A 17,692-nucleotide genomic window follows, 5' to 3' on the forward strand; every position below is an offset into this window, starting at 1 on the left:
GATAAAACAAATATAGTAAAATAACAATTGGTAAATTTACACTGTGCCATTCTTTCAACTTTTTTATAGGCTTAAAATTTTGAAAACAATCAGTTGGAAATGTTTTTAAAAAGAATTAGAAGAAATGAATTGGTAACTCCAGGAGTTTTGCATAAAATAAAGAGAAATGGAAAGTAAGTAAAGAGGAAAGTGGAGCTCAGTGTTTTTGTTTTTGTTTCCTGTAAGATGGGAGAGATAGAATATTTGTTTGCTGTTGTACGTATGTGCTATTGGGGTTGTGAGGATTATATGAATTAAAACATGTCAACTGCTTGGAACGTTCCTGGCACATAGTAAATGCTCAATAAATATTCACTGATATGTTTATTATAAAATTGTTATTATTAACAAATAATATTTATCTTGGAAGCCCAAGAGTCTCAACTACAAAATTATTGGTTTTAATGAGGTGTCAATAAGATGGTAGGTAATAAAATATACAAAAGTCAATAGTAGTGATCATTTTGTAATGTATAAAAACATTGAGTCACTATATTGTACACCTGAAACTAATGTAATGTTGTAAGTCAATTATACTCCAGTTTTTTAAAAGTCAATGTAATTTCTATACATTAATAATTAGTTAAAATTTATAATGAGACTAATTGCTGATTATAAGATTAACATATGCATATGTAATATAAAAAAATACTATCTACCATGTCCACTAACTTATAACACATCAAAAAAAAGACCTAAGAAATGTGTGGAGAATTATTTAAAGAAAACCCAAACTTTTGTTGAAGGCCATAGAAAGATCTGAATAAAGTAAGAAAGATATATGTTCCTGGATGGAAAGACTCAATACTGTAAAGAATTTAGTTCTTTCCACATTAATCTATACATTGAGACAATCTCAATAAAAATTCTAACAGGATTTTTAATGGAGCTTTACAAATTAATTCTAAAGTTCATTTGAGGGGACTTCCCTGGTGGCGCAGTCGTTAAGAATCCGCCTGCCAATGCAGGGGAATAGGGTCCGAGCCCTGGTCGGGGGAGATCCCGCATGCTGTGGAGCAGCTAAGCCCGTGCGCCACAACTACTGAGCCTGCACTCTAGAGCCTGCGCTCCGCAACGAGAGAAGCCACCACAACGAGAAGTCCGCGAACCTCAACGAAGACCCAACGCAGCCAAAAATAAATACATAAATTTATTTTAAAAAAATCATTGGATAAGGGTGAAACTATTCAATTTTGAAAAAGTAAGATAATTGCACTATTCATGAGGCAGCAGTTGTATTACTATTTCATAACCCCCAAATTAATTTCAGGTTGATTAAAAGACTAAACATCAAAAACAAAATTAATAGAGAAATGAAAGGAAATACTAGAGAATATTTTAATATTCTTCCTCAAAAGCTCCACGTCTATAAACCTGTCCCCTAGAAATGCAAAGATAAGCTAGGATGAGCATATGTTTCCCAGCACTGTTTGTAAAGCTGAAAATTTTGAACATCCTAAATGTCCATCAGTACAGGAATAGCTAAATAAAATTTTATGGAGTGATATTAAGAAATACTATGTAGCCGGTACTTCCCTGGTGGTGCAGTGGGTAATACTCTGTGCTCCCAATGCAGGGGACCCAGGTTCGATCCCTGGTCAGGGAACTAGATCCCACATGCATGCCGCAACTAAAAAACTTCACATGCCACAACTAAGGAGCCTGCCTGCTGCAACTAAGACCTGGTGCAACCACATAAATAAATAAATATTTTTTTAAAAAGAAAGAAATACTATATAGCCATTGAAAAGAATGAGGCAGAGAGAACTATACATGCTGATGTGGAAAGATTTCCAAACTATACTGTTAAATAAAAAAGAAAGCTGTGCAACAAGCGTAGCATTTTTCTTTCTATGAGTCTAACAACAAAAACAGCAACAAAACCGCAAATCACTTGTAAATCGTGTGTGTATGTAGAGACTACATGCATATGCATAGGAAAGGTCTGGAAAAATATGCACCAAACTGCTAACAGTGGTAGCCTAAGGGGAGCAGAGTTTGTGGAATCTTAGATATTCTGGCAGAGGAGCCACTCACTCACAAGCATGGCTTCAGAGCTCCTTACCCAACTTTTTATAGCAACAGGAGGGATTTATTGAGGGCTTGCTATGTGCCAAGCCAAGCACTGTACTAAACACTCTGCTTTATCTCAGTTCTCACAAGGACCTCAGGAAGGAGACTGTTACTACCTCCATTTCAGAGATGGGAGAAGCGAGGCTGAGTATCCCCAACTTCCCATCCCTGCCCAGCCCTAGTGTCTTGGACACATCACTGTGTCTGTGGTTCCCCTTTGCGAGAATCCTTCTGTTTGGACCACTCCAGGTTGCTTCCTTTTGTAGTCACCTGTGTCTGATTTGCGGGCAGTTTCAGGAGTTAAGTAGGGCAGTAGCTTGGCCAATGCCACAACCGTGGGCCGGACACTTAACCTCCGTGAGCCTCAGTTTACCAGTCCAAAAAACAGGGGCCACTGGTGGGACATGAGGTGATTTCATGTGGCTTATGAGTGATTTTTTTTTTTTTTGGCTGCGCCGCGGGGCATGTGGGATCTCATTTCCCAGTCCAGGGATCGAACTTCCACCCCGTGCAGTTTCTAGCGCAGTCTTAACCACTGGGGAACTCCCATGAGTGACATTTTAAATATATATATATAGTTTATGAACTAGTAAAATAAACATTGTACATCAAACCTGGGATTTCAGATAGCACCTCTTTACATTTTGAGTGGATTAAAAATTATAATAAGGGGCTTCCCTGGTGGCGCAGTGGTTGAGAGTCCGCCTGCCGATGCAGGGGACACGGGTTCGTGCCCTGGTCTGGGAAGATCCCACATGCCGCGGAGCGGCTGGGCCCGTGAGCCATGGCCGCTGGGCCTGCGCGTCCGGAGCCTGTGCTCCGCAACGGGAGAGGCCACAACAGTGAGAGGCCCGCGTACCACAAAAAAAAAAAAAAAAAAAAATTATAATAAGTAAATAATATAGTACAGGTGGTGCTGGCCAAAATGACGAAAGGGGTAAGAGAGGAGGGGAATTTATGAGAAAAAGCATGAAAAAATGCTTAGCACAGAGCCAGAACGCACACACAGTGAGTGCTCAATGCACAGATTTAACTGGTTATCATCATCACATTTGGACTTGAAATAAGCAGTTCTGATTCCAAGTGTAGGGGAGCGAGACGGAGTGGGGAGAGAGAGAGGTGGCCAGGACTTCTGTCACCAGCCTCGGGCACCCTCAAGACGTCCCAGGCCCGGGCTTAGCCCCGGTGGGGCCCGACAGCGTGCTGGGGAACTCGGTGGCTTCACGGCCAGCTGAGCCGAGGCGACAGCGCTCCTCCAGACTGGTCAGCAGAGGGCCGCGTATAGGGTCCTTCCTGCACTTCCTGCGCGACTCGCGCGGCTCTCAGCGCCCGAAGCGGCGCCTGCCAAGGACGGATTCCGGAGGAGCTCTGCCCAGTCCCGGGGAATCAGCTGCGCGAAAGGCTGCCGCTGCCAACCCGCCCTCGGGAGCAGCTAGCGGGGGACGGGGCACGGACGGGGCCTCGAGAACCGAGCGCTCAGACTCCTCCCTGCCCCTCGCCGTCCACACCCCGTCTACCTCAGGTTGGGAGGTCAGTCCTCCACGCCTTTCGCCTCTCGAGCCCACCCCTTTCGCTCCTTGCCCCTGTTGTTGCTCTAATGAGGGCTTTTCCTTTTCCGCACTTTTCTGAAATCGCCTCCTGACCTGGGCTCTCTCTCTGCGATCTCTCCCTCTCCACACACTGTCCAGCGCCTGAGGGACGTTCCTACGACGCCAAGCTGATCTTTCCGGCCCTTTCCAACCTAACGCCAGGCCAGTGGGCAGCACCGCCGCCTTCCTCCGCGGTCACTGGAGGCCGCCCGACCCAGACCACGCCCCTCGGAATCCCGACAAGCCCCCTCCGAGACCACGCCCCTCCGCGTCGGCGGCTCTTCTGGAGATCCGGAAGGTGAGTTATCGCTAGGAGTCCCGGCTTTGCAACGCACTCTCCTCCCGCACCCTGAGGAGGGAAGATCCTGGACGCCCCCTGCCGTCCCTGCGAGGGCCACACGCGTCCACGATGAGACCTGCTTCCCAGACCTCAGCCTCCCCGGGGGGCAGGGCCCGGGCTCGCTGTCCCCACAGCTTCTCCCGGCCCTCAGGTTTGGGGCCCCTTCCCCCGACGAGGGGCCGGAGGCCCGCACGGCTCCGAGCTCAGGGCCTCCCCGCCCCCGGCCCGCCCCCGTGGCCATCTGTAGGCCCGCGAGCTGCAGCTGCGGCCCCGAAGACGCCGCACGTCCCGCCGAGCGGTTACACTTGGCGTTTTGGAAAAACAAAGCTGGTTAGTGCTCAGCTGCCTCCAATGAAAACTGTGGATGAAAATGTAACACTTGTGAACGGAGAATCCATGAGCATGTAAACTGCGTTTATTCTTGCCGCGGCTCGTGGGGAGCAGGAGTTGCTGGCCCCGCCGAGCCCGCAGTCGTCTCCGGCAGCCGCCTCCTTCAGCCCCGCGAAGGTGGGCTTCAGCCTTTAACCCACCTGGACCTGGCTGAAACTGATCGGGAAGCAAGGCTGACGGAGAAATCGCCAGGAAGCCGCAGGCTTCCGAGGCGCAGTCACTGCGCCCCAGCCTCCCCTGGGGCGGAGGAGACCGCTTCCCTGGCTCGCCCGGACCGGCCCGATTCCCAGTGCTCCGGATTAAGTTTTTTTTTTTTTTTACCCGGAGCTTCGGTCTTTGATTCAGCCGCCCCGCTGGGAGCTAGGAGAAAGGATGACCAGGCGGTTCCCAGTCCGGAGAAGGCGAGTCCGTAGGGGACACTCAGGAGAGGGGAGCCAGTGCTGAGGGAAGCGGCGGGGTGGGGGTGGGGGGCGGTCGTCCAGGTTAGCTTTCCCCTTGCCCTCGAGGATGAGCAAGATTTATACAGGTCAGGAGAGGCAACCGGGGAGGCTTTAAGATGGGATTTTCCTTAGGAATCAGTCATGTGGGATTGTCGCAAAGTGATCAGTTATGAGGTCAGGGCAAGGCCTGAGGAGCTGCCCCTGGGGGAGAGGGAATCCTCAGTCCTGGAGGAGTCATCTTAGGGACACCAAATGTAGAAGGGTCCTGGGATTGGGGCTGTCTCCCAAGGGTGCCTTAACTGCCCAGCTCAGCTTCTCCCACTTGCTGGGGAGGAGGCCTGGGGCGACCTGGGGAGGGGACCCCAGCACGAATACCACCTTCAACAGAGCTTTGCCTCTGTACCACCCCAGCCCCTGCCCAGAGGTTTTAACAGGACCATTTCCTCCCTCCTCACAGAATCAAGCACTTGGCAATGAGTCTGAGAGAAAGAGCAGGTCAAAACAGTCCTCAGCACAGCAGGGGAATACTTTTCTAAGGAAAGGACACACCCAGAGAGAGGATGCCACCTCCACTCCTGGCGATTTCAGGTAGGTGCCACCTGGGATCTCCCCAGAGCCTCCCTTCCTTCCATCTGCTGGTTGAGTGGTGGGGACACTGTTGAAGTCTCCCAGGAGTCTGCTCTTGGGAAATAAAGAACAATGGATTAACCCAAGAGTTCTAGGACCCTGGAACTTAATGTTGAAAATGGTTGAGAAACAATTTAAAGGGAGATATTTGGCTTCATATTCAGGATGAAGGGATGTTCTTGAATATCTTCACCATGAGCCAAGCACCATGCTAAGCTTTCATTCTCATGTCCTCAGAGCAACCCTGAGGAATAAGTATTGTTTTCCCTATTTTAGAGATATGGAAACTGAAGCTCAGAGTTATGAAATAACGGTCACCAATCACACAGCTATTGAGGGGCAGAATCAGAATTATAACACAGGTCTTGACTTCAATCTTGGTATAAGGAGAAATTTAGATAATTAAGAGATGGATGAAACCTTTTTAGGTTTGGGGAAGCATATAAGGACAAACATGGACCCAGCCACAGGTTTAGTAAGCAGGGTCTTCCAAACGGGAATGACCAACGCACCCCAACCCCTTGGGTTGCCCTGTGCCGTTTCCACTTTGCAGTGCGGGGCAGCACCTCTGCTTTCCCGCTGGCTGACCTGTAGACCGCACCGGGGAGCAGGGCAGGAGACTGCCAGCCTAGAGGGGGCAAAGGGGACTGACTTCTTCCCGGAGGCTTCCTGTGGGCTTTCCATCTGCTTCCAATTTCCGGGGGCATCACCCGGGTCTCAGTTCTTCAGCCCAGCAATAGCAGTTCTTTCCTGTGGCAGCGGCTCAACCCAGTTTGCAGAGTTTCTCCTACATCCTCATCATGTACCACCGCAACCCCCCACCCCCTTCACATACCAGAGATCTCAGCACTGTTTGGACAACGTCCCCTCCTCAGAAGATTGGGTTCCAGATCCACAGGGCCCTTCTTCCCAGCTCAGAGACGCTAGCACCAGCCAAGCAGTACCCCCTTCTCTGAGGTCTGTGTTTCAGCTCCGGGCCTCTCGTGTGAGTTTCTGTTTTCATCATTCTGACCACTTTAATTCTCCCAGCTCTAGAGTGGTGGCTGCTTCCTGTAGTTGCTCCCTTTGTGATACCTTAAAGCTTTCTTTTTACTCAATGTTTACCTACTTAACAGTTCTTTTTTTAAAACTTTATTTTACTGAAGTAGAGTTGATTTACAATGTCATGTTAATGAATAGTTCTTTATATTAAATTTTCTCTGTTAAAAAAAACTACTGTGGGGCTTCCCTGGTGGCGCAGTGGTTGGGAATCCGCCTGCGAATGCAGGGGACACAGGTTCGTGCCCCGGTCCGGGAAGATCCCACATGCCGCGGAGCGGCTGGGCCCGTGAGCCATGGCCGCTGAGCCTGCGCGTCCGGAGCCTTTGCTCCGCAACGGGAGAGGCCACAGCAGTGAGAGGCCCGCGTACCACCAAAAAAAAAAAAAACAAAACTACTGTGGCTTCCGTCACCTGACTGGCCCTTGACTGATACGGAAGTTGGGACCACGATTGGAGTGTTAGGTGTGATAAAAGCAAGAGGAGCCACTCTCGCCCTGATTCCCAGGCCCGGGTGTCGTGGCTGTGGGACAAACAGCGCCACGTGATGGTCTCTGACTCAAAGCATCCTCTGTAGCCTGTGAGACAGAACCCCATCCCTTCAGGGTGGTGACTCCCAACAGGCACCATAACTAGGTCATCAGTCGGTCATCCCACCTTTCTATTAGGTCAGCTGCTTCTGAGTGATAGGGTATGGATTAAACTGGTTAGTTCCACGGGCATCAGCCCTTTGCTGCTCTTCTTCTGATGTGAGGTGACTTCTTTGATCCAAAGCAGTGTTGTGTGGAGCCGCGGGACCGTGAACGAGGCACTCCGCCAATCGGTGCATGGGGTTGCTTGCAGAAACACTATGAGCAGGAAAGGCACGTCTGTATCCAGAACGTGTGTATAGCCCATTGGGCACAAATCTCTGCCTCTTCCATTATGGAAAGGGTCCAGTGTAATCAACCTGCTGCTAGGTGGCTGGCTGCGCCCCCCAATATGGCTCAGTGTTGGTATCTGCTTCTGGCTGATTAGACGGTCGTCGGCCAAGTCAGCATTGGTGAGGGGAAGCCCGTGCATAGACTTGGACTCAAACCCTGCCGCCATGGCCACTTGGTTCCATGGGCCCATTGAGCAAGCACTGGGGCAGCTGTGCAAAGAGGCTGACTGACATCCTCAGAACATGCTTTGTTCACCTGATTGGCAAGAGCCTGCTTTGCAGTGAATACCCTTTAGCGAGCAGTTACATGGGGCACAAATATCTTGGCATTCCATGCCCGTTTGGAGAGACACATCCACATACTTCTTCCCCAGACCTCCTTGTCACCAACCTTCCAATCATATTCCTTCCACATCCCTGCCAATGAATCCATATAGACCCAACTTCTGGCCGTCTCTCAGCCCAGACAAAGTGGGCAAAGTGTCTCTTGAAGTCCTGCCCACTAGGAGGATTTTCTTTCATTGTCCTTCAGAGCCACCCTGGCACGGGGTTGGTGCCAGCAGATCGTGTAGAACCTTCTGTAAGCCAGACCTGAATTTTTTCCTTCTCATCCAACTGATCACAAGGAACTTTCTATGAAGTCCTGGGATTAAGGGAAAACAGGCTATGAAGGAAGAGTCTCTGTTACAGGCATCTGAGCCACATGCACACACAACCTACCTGTGTCTTCTGAACCTGCTTGAGCCCAGCCTCTCACGTGCCATTCCACGGGACAAACCAGTGTCGGATGTTGTACCTGAAAAGCTATCACCATACCCAAGTTCACGTAGATTTTCTCCAGTGTTATCTTCTAGGAGTTTTATAGTTTTACCTTTTATACTTAGGTCTGTGATCCAGTTAGAGGTAGTTTCTGTGAAGGGTATAAGGTCTGTATCCATATTCCTTTTTTTAAAAAAAATAGATCTGTATTGGAGTATGATTGCTTCACAATACCGTGTAAGTTTCTGTTGCACAACAAAGTGAATCAGCCGTATGCATACACATGTCCCCATATCCCCATATCCCCTCTCTCTTGCGTCTCCCTCCCACCCTCCCTATCCCACCCCTCTAGGTGGTCACAAAGCACCGAGCTGATCTCCCTGTGCTATGCGGCTGCTTCCCACCAGCCAACTATTTTACATTCCGTAGTGTATATATGTCGATGTTATTCTCACTTCACCCCAGCTTTGCCCTCCCACCCCATGTCACCAAGTCCATTCTCTATGTCTACCTCTTTATTCCTGCCCTGCAACTAGGTTCATCAGTACCATTATTTTTTTTTTTTTTAGATTCCATATATATGCATTAGCATACTGTATTTGTTTTTCTCTTTCTGACTTACTTCAGTCTGTATGACAGACTCTAGGTCCATCCACCTCACTACAAATAACTCAGTTTCGTTTCTTTTTATGGCTGAGTAATATTTCATTGTATATACATGCCACATCTCACATTCACTTTTTTGCATGTGGATGTCCTGTTGTTTCAGCACCATTTGTTGAAAAGCATAATTTTATTTTTTGAATTTACATACAGTAAAAATTGACCTTTTTCACAGGGTGTGTGTGTACACTTCCGAGTTTTAACGTATATATAGATTCATGTAACCATCACCACAATCAAGGTACGGAACAGCTCCATCACTCTGCAAGATTCCCTCATGCTCGCCCTTTGTAGTTGAACTGTCTACCCAGCCACTAGCCCCTGGCAGTCTCTGATCTGTTCTCCATCCCTATAGTTTTGCCTTTTCCACAATGCCATATAAATTGACTTGAACAATATGTAACCTTCCAACGCTAGCTTCTTTCACTCAGCACAATGCTTTGGAGATTCATCCATGTCATTTCCTATATCATAGTTTGTTCCTTTTGCTGAGCGGTGTTTCATGGTATGGATGAACCATTTGTTTATGTATTTGCTCATTGAAGAACATTTGTTACTAGATTGATGACTTATTAAAGTTGCTATAAACATTTGTGTAGACGTTTTGGGGTGAATGTAAGTTTTCATTTCTCTAAAGTAAATACCTAAGAGTGGGTTGCTTCATTTTTCAGGTCACTTTATTAACTCTTTTTTTTTCTGTTGGCCGTGTGGCGCGACTTGTGGGATCTTGGTTCCCTGACCAGGGATCGAACCTGTGCCCTCAGCAGTGAAAGCATGGAGTCTTAACCGCTGGACCACCACGGAATTCCCTCAGGTCAGTTTTTTAAAAAAATATTTATTTATTTATTTATGGCTGTGTTGGGTCTCAGTTGCGGCACATGGGATCTTCGTTGCAGCCCATGGGCCTCTCTCTAGTTGTGGAGCAGGGGCTCAGTAGTTGCTGCGGTGCATGGGCCTAGCTGCCCCATGGCATGTGGAGTCTTCGTTCCCTGACCAGGGATCAAACCCACATCCCCTGCATCAGAAAGAGGATTCTTAATCACTGCACCACCAGAGAAGTCCCAGCCCTCAGATCAGTTTAAATTGGGCTTGCTGTTACTGAAGATGGAAAGCATCCTAGGAAGTACACATCCCAGGATCACAGGGTCACGTGCAGTGCCCAGGCACCACATGGTCTCCAATCTTTGGTCATAGGTCCCTGGTGGTATCAGCAGTGACGCCCATGACCCCAGCTCACAAGATCCCTATGGGTGTGGAGGTGCTGTTGCTTCCATGCCTCTTATGAAGTTGGGGTTCTTGGGTGAGGCTGGGCCTCCCACATCTAGGATCTGCCTTCCCTGGTGTTACAAGCAGCCAGCTCTCTGAAACACTACCCCCTTCACTGCAGCTGACAGTAAGTAGGCTCCATGGAACCTGTGGCAATTTCCAAACATGGTCCACACATTCTTTGACACTCTTTCCATCAAAGAGTAGAATCTAATTCCCCTCTACTTGAACCTGGGCCATCCTTGGCAACTCGCTTCTAGTGAATAGAATGTGACAGAATTGATGCCGCGTGGCTTCTGGGGCTAGATTAGAAGAGGCAATGTGCTTCCTTGTGGCTCTCTCCCAGGATGCTTGCTCTTGGAACCCAAGCCCCATGCTGTGAGAAATCCCAACAGCCACATGGAAAGGCCACACGTAGGTGTTTCGCCTACAGGTCCAAGTGAGGTCCCAGCCAATAGCCAGCATCAACCAGACATGTGACTGAGGCCTCAGTGATTCCAGGCCCCAGCCTTTGAGTCCAGGTCCAAGCTGATGACCAGAAGAACAGAGACAAACGGTCCCCACCAAACACTGCCCGAGTAGCAGATCTGTGAGCAAAATAAATGGTGTCATTGTGTAATGCTAAGTTTGGGGGCATTATATTATGCAGCAACAGATAACTGGAACAGCAGATAACTTCTTTCCCCGGACTCTCTCCTCTGGGTCTTACTGCTTGTCACCCCTCCCCACCCCCTGGAGCACCCAGCATAATCTCTTCAACATCACCAGCTTTGGGAAAACTAAAGCCAGAAAGGAGAATGTGGTAACTTGCTAGTTATGCCTCAAAATATCTTCTCCCCTTCCTCTAAAGTAATCGAGTTAGGTTAGCACACGTTGCTCCAGCTAGAGATGCCATTTCTCAGCATTCCTTGCAGCTGGATGTATCCACTTGATTTAATTCCAGACAATGGAATGTGAGTGGGTGATGTGTGCTACTGCTGAGCCTTGGGCATGTGCTTTTCTAAACTCTCCCCTTTCAATGGGCTGTATCATAGATGGGATGATGTCCCAGCTGCAACCATACAGATGAGGATAACAGCCTAGGAGATGGAGGAACAACAGCTTAGAGGAAGCCTGGGGCCCTGAATAATCCTGTGGAGCAGAGCAGTTTATCCTTCTTGAACCTCAGCTGGCCTCCTCTGCGCTGGCACATGAGAGAGAAGTAAACTTATATCCTGTTTGAATGACTATACTTTGGGGTCTCTTCATTACAGCAGCTTAGTCTCTACCCAAATAATACTAGAAGTAAGTGTCTCAAGCCCTGTGACCTAACTTTCCCTGAGACAAGGGCACAGAAGGGCGTGGCTACTTTCCTAAAATGGGGATTAAAACACAGGGATGAAAATCGCAACCAATGCTCAGGAAATTATCCTGCTCTAAGGTCTTCTCTGATGAGTGCCATATAACTGGTCCCAGCAAGGGCGCTATGGGAACCTAGAAGAAGGAGAAATTGCCTTCAGATGGAACTATTAGGGAAGACTCCTGCAGAGACAGTGGCATTAAATTGAAGGTGGAATTTGGATAGATGGAAGTGGGGTATGGGAAGTTCAGATAAAGGGAAAGTGAGCCAAAAGGTGGAGATAGGAAGATGACATATCTTTCTGGGAGAGATGCAGAAGAGATAGTACGCAGTTTAAAAGTAGAGCTAAATATAAGCCGGTACGTTGGGGCTTAAATTCAACATGGCAAATTCACAGGTTTAGTATCCTAAAAGACTCTTTCCTGTTTCTATTAGAGAACTGTGTGCAAACAAATCTTTACTTGATGAGAAGTTTAAACATAATTACGTCTTTTATATTACATGCATATTTCATTGCTTTCTTAAATCCTTCAAACAACACAGTTCTTGGAAGTATAATTAAACTCTTTAGAACATTACCTCACAAGAGAATGAATGAATCATAAACTTCAGATATTCTTTCTAAATACGTCTTAGTCTGTAATGTCTGCAGTGATACTGAGTGATGCCATGTGAAAGTGGCCTAAGGGAGTGAGGGTGGTGGTACCCAGCTCACTTACTCCTACTCCCCTTCTTCTGGTAACAGACTTTCTGGCCAGAAGAAAGGCATGTCAGCCAGGCCTGGGCCATTGTAGTACACCATTCCCCAGGCCTCAGTGATTAGACCAGTGATGGATATGTGACTAAACAGTGCCAATCAGAGTTCTTCCTTAGGATTGATGCACAGAGGTAGGTAGAGAGGGATTGGGAAGTATTTTACTCTCAGGACTATTAAGCTGGGGTTTCCGCCATGGAGGAAGAGAACCCATAGGCAAAGATGAGCAGAGATGAAATATGGACAGAGATCTAACAGGTTGAGTCCTACTTTCAGTGTCTCTGCAGCTCTTCCTTCAGTCCAATGACTTATTCCCAGGATCCTTCCCAATTATTGAGGGTAAGTTCCCCTTTGAGCTGGATTTCTGTCACTTGCAACCAAGAGTCCTGACACAAGGATGAACTATATATAAGGGAGGCTACTAGGATCAGCCACTTAATACCTTACCTCCCTCTCCCTTCTCCCTTTACAGGCAAACTCTGCTAAGAGTTGCCCATCCCTCTCCTCCCCTCCTCTCTTGGAGCCGCTCCAGTCAGGCTTTGGGCCCACTGCTCCTCCAAAACTGCTCTTGCCAGCATCACCAGTGAGTGACCTCCTGGTTTGGACCCAGTGTCCACCCTCTGTCCTCATCACTTGACCCTGCAGCAACGTTCTGCCAGGTGCTCACTCCCTCCTCCTGGTATCACCCTCTTCTAGGGTCTTCTGGGACACCACACCTGCCTGGTTTTCCTCCTGTCTCTTTGCTGCTTCCCAGGCTTTCTGCCGGTTCCTCCCCATCTTGCTGGCTTTTACATAATGGAGTGCCCTTGGGCTCAGTTAATCCGTGGACCCCTTCTCTTCTCTAACCACCTTCCCTCCCTAGATTGAAAGTATCCAATAGAAGTTGAATATCAACCACATGTATAATTAAAATTTTTCTAGAAGCCATTTTTTAAAAAGTAAAAAAGAAACAGGTAAAACTGATTTTAATAACATCTAATTAACCCATATATCCAAAATAGCATCATTTAAATATGGAATCAATATAAAAATTATTAATGAGACGTGTAGCTTTTTGTATTAAATCTTCGAAACAGTGTATATTTGACACAGCATATCTCAATGTGGACACCACATTTTCATTGGAAGTTCTTGATCTGTATTTAGATTTTATAAACTCTATAGCTGAAAAAGTAGATCTGTATACCCAAGTTGTTCCAAACATTAAAATTTTTCCAATAATTCAATCAAATATCAGTTTTTAAAATGTAACTAAAATTTAAAATTTAGCTCTTCAGCTGCACAATTTCCACTAATTTCAAGTGCTCAGTAGCCACATACGGCCAGCAGCTACTGCATCAGACGGCACAGAGCTAGATCATCTCAGAAAATTTTGGCTCTGAATCCCAGCAGATCTTGCTGATGACTTCCCATTTTTATCTCCAGCCTGTACATTTCCTCTGGCACTGCAGACCTGTCTAACCAGTGTCTACTCAACCCTGCACCTGGACGTCTAAAGGGCACCTCCACCCTAACCTGTTCAAAACTGTGCTCCAGAGAGGTCCACTCCCACCCACCAAACTAGCAAGGCCAGTTTTCTCCATCTTGGTTAATGACCACTCTTTCTTCCTGTAGCTCAGGCCAAAGCCTTGGTACTCTCCTCGTCCTTTTTCTCTTTCCTACCTCATATCTGGTCAGTCTCCCCATCGAAGTATTTCCAGAATCCCACAACTTCTGGTCATTTCAGCTGCTACCACCTTGGACATGCCCCCTCATGGCTCCTAGATTACTGAAGGGCCTCCTGGCTCTGGTCCTGCCCCGGCAGTCTGTTCCCATTCAGAATGCTGTTTTAAAAATAAGTCAGACACATCCTCTGCTCAGAACCCTGCAGGGCTCCCACCTCACCCAGGGGAGAAGCGCAGAGTCCTTACAGTGGCCCCATAAGGCCCTCCCACATTGGATCATCCACCCTGACCCCTTCATCCCCAGCTTCTCCTAGGTGCCTCCCCCTACTCTGCTCCAGCCTCCTGGCTGTTCCTGGAACACTGTAGGACACCAGATATCTGCGTGGCTGGCTCACTCAGTCCTTTACTCAAAAATCGCTGTTCTCCTACATGTACATTTCACACCTGCTTTCCCTGCCTTTTTGCCTTTAGCCCTAATTACTAACACATTCTATATTTCACTTATGCCGTTCTGTCTCTTCTATTATAATATAAGCTCCAGGAGGGCAGGGACTTTCGTATGTGTTTGTTTTGCTGCTCTAACCCCGGTGCCTAGAATAGTACCTGGAACCTATCAGGAGCTCAAGAAATATTTTAGATGAATGACTTTCAGTCAGGGAGAAAAGCTGGAGCAAATCCAAGGGCAGTTGCTACCTTGAGAAGCCTGAAGCTGTAACTGGGGAGCAGCGGGGGGTGGGGCAGACCACTCCCCCGGTTGAGGTTGGCTCGGGGGGTGGGCACTGAAACTTTGCTATCTGCAAGATGGGAGCCGGCGCCGGAAGCTCAGAGTCTTGGGAAAGCGGCGGGTCTGTGATCTCCTCCAGAGAGGCTGGCAGAGAGGGAGAGGCGGGTTGGCTTCTTCCGTCACCACTCCCCCCCGACCCAGGGAAGCCCGGGAGATCCGAATGTCGAAGAACTCTGAGAAAGCAAAACGTGTCATTAAACTCAAGCTGGGGATTTGTATGGAGGATCCTAAATGACGGCTGCCCCCTCGGAGGAGCGCGGAGGGCGGGCCGGGCTTTGTCCCGGGAGGAGGAGCCGCAGGCTCGGGAAGCGCGCACGTCACGTGGCCGCCAGTGCGCCGCTCCGCGAAAAGGGGCTGACCGCCGGGCCGTGGGCAGTGAGGCCCGGGAGGGCGGCCGAGGACGCAGAGTGGCGTGCGAACCTTCTCAGTCCTCGGTCCCCGCCGGGACAGTGCAGGCCCGAGCTACCGCTCGGAGCCGGAGGCGAGGCCTCCGGAGCCCTGGGCAGCTCGGCGCGGGCGCGTGCCCGGGTTCCCCGCCGCCACCAGTACGTCCGCGTTGCCGGCGCGCGTCCGGGCCGTGCTCACAAAGGAGATCCTTTCCCCGGGCGCCCCGCCGCCCGCGCGCTAGCCGCGGCCCTGGCACCAAGGGGAGGGGCCGCCCACGAGCCGCTCCAGGCTTCCAGGCTTCCAGGCTCCCCGGCCGCTTGCCCCGAGCTGCCCTTCATTTATTTATTTTGGTGGAGGAAGGCGGCATCTATCTTGGAGCAGCAAATCTTTCCAGGAAGTTTGTACCTATTAATATTTCAGTTCCTGGCAGCTGCTTTAAGTGCCTGGGTGTGGGGGTGGGGTGGGGGAAGGGCCAAGTTCAAAGCCGCGAGAGAGGGAGCTGCTGAGTGCGGCCGACTGTTCTCGGCAGGCCTGCGGCGGTGGGACCGAGGGGCAGTCCCCGCGCCTCCGAGACACGTCCCTCTCCGCCGGAGGCAGGAGCTGCCCGGACCCCCGTGGGGAGCGGGCACGACAGTGGCGGGTACCTCGGGAGCGTCGCGCTTGGGGGCAGAGGCGGGCCCAGAGTCTGCGACCTGAGCGGGGACGCCAGCTCCGGGTTCCCACAGCGGGGGCGGTGGAGGGAGCGGGGCGGGGAGGCTGCTCAGCCAGCAGATGTCGGCGCGGAGCGGACGCGGGCGGGGAGGAAGGAAAGGCGGCGCCGGGAGCACTCCGGCTTGGAGGGCGCGTCCCCGCAAGCGAGGGGCCGCCCGCCGGGTCCCTGCGGCTCAGCAGTCGCCTGCGTTCGCGGGGAACCGGCGACGGTGAGGCCCAGAGACCTGAAGAGGTCGGGACGCCCTTTCTGACCTTGGTCCAGCCACACAGTGCGAGGGCGCTGCTGCAGAAACTTGATCTTTCAAAGCTCGATACTCCTCGCAAGCACCCTGCAAGGTTATCGTTATCGCCAGTCTACAGAAAATGGAGCTCAGATAAGTTAAATAATCTCCTCGCGATCGCAGTGCTGCTGCCCCACAGCGAGGTCCCCGATTCTTGACATATCTTGCAAGAAGTGGTCCCTTGGAAGCAAGTGCAACGCTGTTCTTCCTATAGTACCGCCCACAGGATCGTCCCCTAAGGGGAACCACGGGAACGAGTAAGAACCTAGACCCCACAGCACCTGGACTGGCCAGCTTTTCAAAATCCCTTTCATTCATCGCAGAAGTGCCTGCTCAGGCTTCCTAGCCAATCACACGTCCGGAAACACCAGTCGTTTTGCCAAAGAAAACTTATTTTTAACATCCCCCAGGTGCATATGTAGATGAAGAGATTTGAAGCGGTTGGCATAGCCACCTCTGAAGTGTGGCTCCTGAAAAGTTACTTCAAATGCTAACATCCCCACGGTAAAAATTGAAGTCCTCACACATAGCAACACGGCACTGCCTTGTCCCCAGTATTGCAAAGTCAGTCGTAGACACTATGGCAGCGTTCCTTCTCAGTATTATCAGCCCCACTCGGCTGAGGCTCTCTGTTCAGCCCGGCATGGAGGTCACTCACTCCAGGGACAAGACTTGGAAACCCTTGGGCAAGGGGAAGTTTGTCTCAGGCACCTTCTCACTCTAGTCTCCAGGATCCCCTCCTCCTTCCACCCTCTTATCCCCTCCCCAGCTACATGTGTTTCTCCCAGGTGGCCAGAGCCCCACTGGCCTTGGACCAGAAGGGAGGATGTGACAGATTCAGGCATCTTAAGGTAGCACTTGCTGACTAGAAAGCCTTCCCTGACCACGTATCCTGGGACAAGTACTCATAGGAAACCCCCTGGTGGAGCGTGTAGAGAGCTGGCTGCCACATCTGTCTTGCTGGGATGCCAGCCTTGGTGAAACAATGGAGAATTTCCAGCCTCTGCTGGCTACAGTCAGCAGGGCGTGCTTTTTGGAGGCTTAAGTCCTCAAACATGGCTGCCTCCTGTGAGCTTTCTCTCGCAGCCCTGGGCCATACCCAAAGCACCCTGCTTCTGTTTGCATTCCCACCGCTGAGGTTTTCGTGAGGGGGGGGGGGGCGCTGTCGGTGAAACAGATGCCCTCTCCCCGGCTTGGGTGGGCTAGCCCTGCCAGCTGCCTTCACTTTTGGCTGCAGAAAGCCTGCCAGGCTGCAGTGTGCAAGGGCCTGAAACAATGACTGGTAGCATCAGCTATTTTAATGCAGAGTTAGGCACACACAATCCTTGCTAAAAATATGTACAAAGGAAAGCCCCAAAGTAGCTAAGCCTATTTTAATACCTTTTATTTTTCTTGGTCCTAGTTCCTTTGTCTTCCCTTGCAACTTGGGAGGTGCATTTCACACAGGGCCCACCCTGAGTGTTGTCCGGGCTCCCCCCACCCATGTCCTGTGGACCTACAGCCCAATCTTGATCATTGGCAGGAACAGTCAGAGGGAATAGAGGGAAGAAAAGGAAGAAGACTCAACGGCCATTCATTTGGGTGCAATTTATATTGTTAAATAAAATGACGGCATGATTTCTGAGGC

At 49.8% G+C, this 17,692-nt stretch overlaps 1 long non-coding RNA gene across 6 annotated transcripts in view; it reads left to right on the top strand.

Annotated features, from left to right (window-relative positions):
* The first annotated feature begins 4,025 nt into the window (after nucleotides 1-4,025).
* Nucleotides 4,026-17,692, top strand: part of LOC131758097 (uncharacterized) — a 43,454-nt gene continuing 29,787 nt past the window's right edge. For 4 of the 6 annotated variants that reach the window (XR_010839599.1, XR_010839597.1, XR_010839596.1 and 1 more), the window contains exons 1-3: nucleotides 4,026-4,371; nucleotides 5,329-5,459; nucleotides 9,623-9,693. This is a non-coding gene — a long non-coding RNA (uncharacterized lncRNA). Of the gene's footprint in view, nucleotides 4,372-4,616; nucleotides 4,833-5,328; nucleotides 5,460-9,622; nucleotides 9,694-10,578; nucleotides 10,744-17,692 lie in introns of those variants that run through there. The other 2 variants (XR_010839607.1, XR_010839600.1) reach the window with 2 other exon arrangements.

The sequence above is a fragment of the Kogia breviceps genome, chromosome 1 (assembly GCF_026419965.1).
Source record: "Kogia breviceps isolate mKogBre1 chromosome 1, mKogBre1 haplotype 1, whole genome shotgun sequence".
NCBI classification, from domain to species: domain Eukaryota; kingdom Metazoa; phylum Chordata; class Mammalia; order Artiodactyla; family Physeteridae; genus Kogia; species Kogia breviceps.